General features: G+C 41.2%; 1 long non-coding RNA gene across 1 annotated transcript in view; it reads right to left on the reverse strand.

Moving 5' to 3' along the window:
• LOC109469938 overlaps positions 1 to 910 on the reverse strand; it is a 3487-nt gene continuing 2577 nt past the window's right edge. The window contains exon 3 of the long non-coding RNA XR_002140224.1: positions 1 to 95. This is a non-coding gene — a long non-coding RNA (uncharacterized LOC109469938). The remainder of the gene's footprint in view (positions 96 to 910) is intronic.

The raw sequence follows: 910 nt of genomic DNA on the forward strand, positions 1-910 counted from the left end.
TCCCCATCTTCTTTTACACAGGTTGACATCTGCCAACAAAATGTCTGGTCCTTCTTCCTGCTACAGTCCAGTCTCCAGATCATCCACAATGTCATCTTGAAGACAAGAGGCACAAAAATCAGTATTGACAACAGCTATTATTGGCCTTCAATCAAAGCTCATTTGTGTTTGTAAAATCTATAGTTCTTCCATGGCCAGGTCAAGAAAATAACCACAAAGTTTTGGCTGATCTTGAAAGCATGATGGCGTCAAGAGTGAATCAAAACTGGCGGGGAAAACGACATCTCCCGACATCACATTTCCGACTTCTCAAGAGTCAGTGAGTGGATCACATCTAAATGGGTGACAATATATGTTCCCTGCCTACACTAGGTTTTCAAGCAAAAGAATTTAAGAGTCTGACTTACTTGTAGAAATTCTTCATGTCCCTCAGTGACACGTGCAGTCAACAGGTTCAATGAACTGGAGTCGCCAGTCAGGACAGCTGACCCTCAGGACATGCTCTGAAATATAAACAAGGAGTGTGAAGCGAAAAGCGTCTCTGTCTAGTCAACACTGAATGACCATGAAAGATGGTAAAGTTGCACAGCATTTTTTTTGGCTTCAATAAGATGTAGACTGTAGGCCAAGAAGTTTTTGCAATTTGATACTGGTTGTGTATTATGCCCAGCAGTTAAGAGATAAAATAAAAATGTAAGTTGTAAAACATAGTGTTAACTGTTTTCTCATCTGCTCTGGTGTGGGCCGAAGATGCCCAATCATCACAGGTTTCCCCTAGTAAAGGTAGGAACATCAGGACACGCCAAACTATACTTAGTCTAGTATATAAACTAGAAAGGCAGACATTTGCCTTGGAGCAAATTCAGCATAGCTTCACAACATTTCAAGACAAGGCAGGGAAAGAAGGAGA

Source organism: Branchiostoma belcheri, unplaced genomic scaffold (genome assembly GCF_001625305.1).
Source record: "Branchiostoma belcheri isolate BF01 breed outbred unplaced genomic scaffold, Haploidv18h27 scaffold212, whole genome shotgun sequence".
In the NCBI taxonomy this organism is placed as follows: domain Eukaryota; kingdom Metazoa; phylum Chordata; class Leptocardii; order Amphioxiformes; family Branchiostomatidae; genus Branchiostoma; species Branchiostoma belcheri.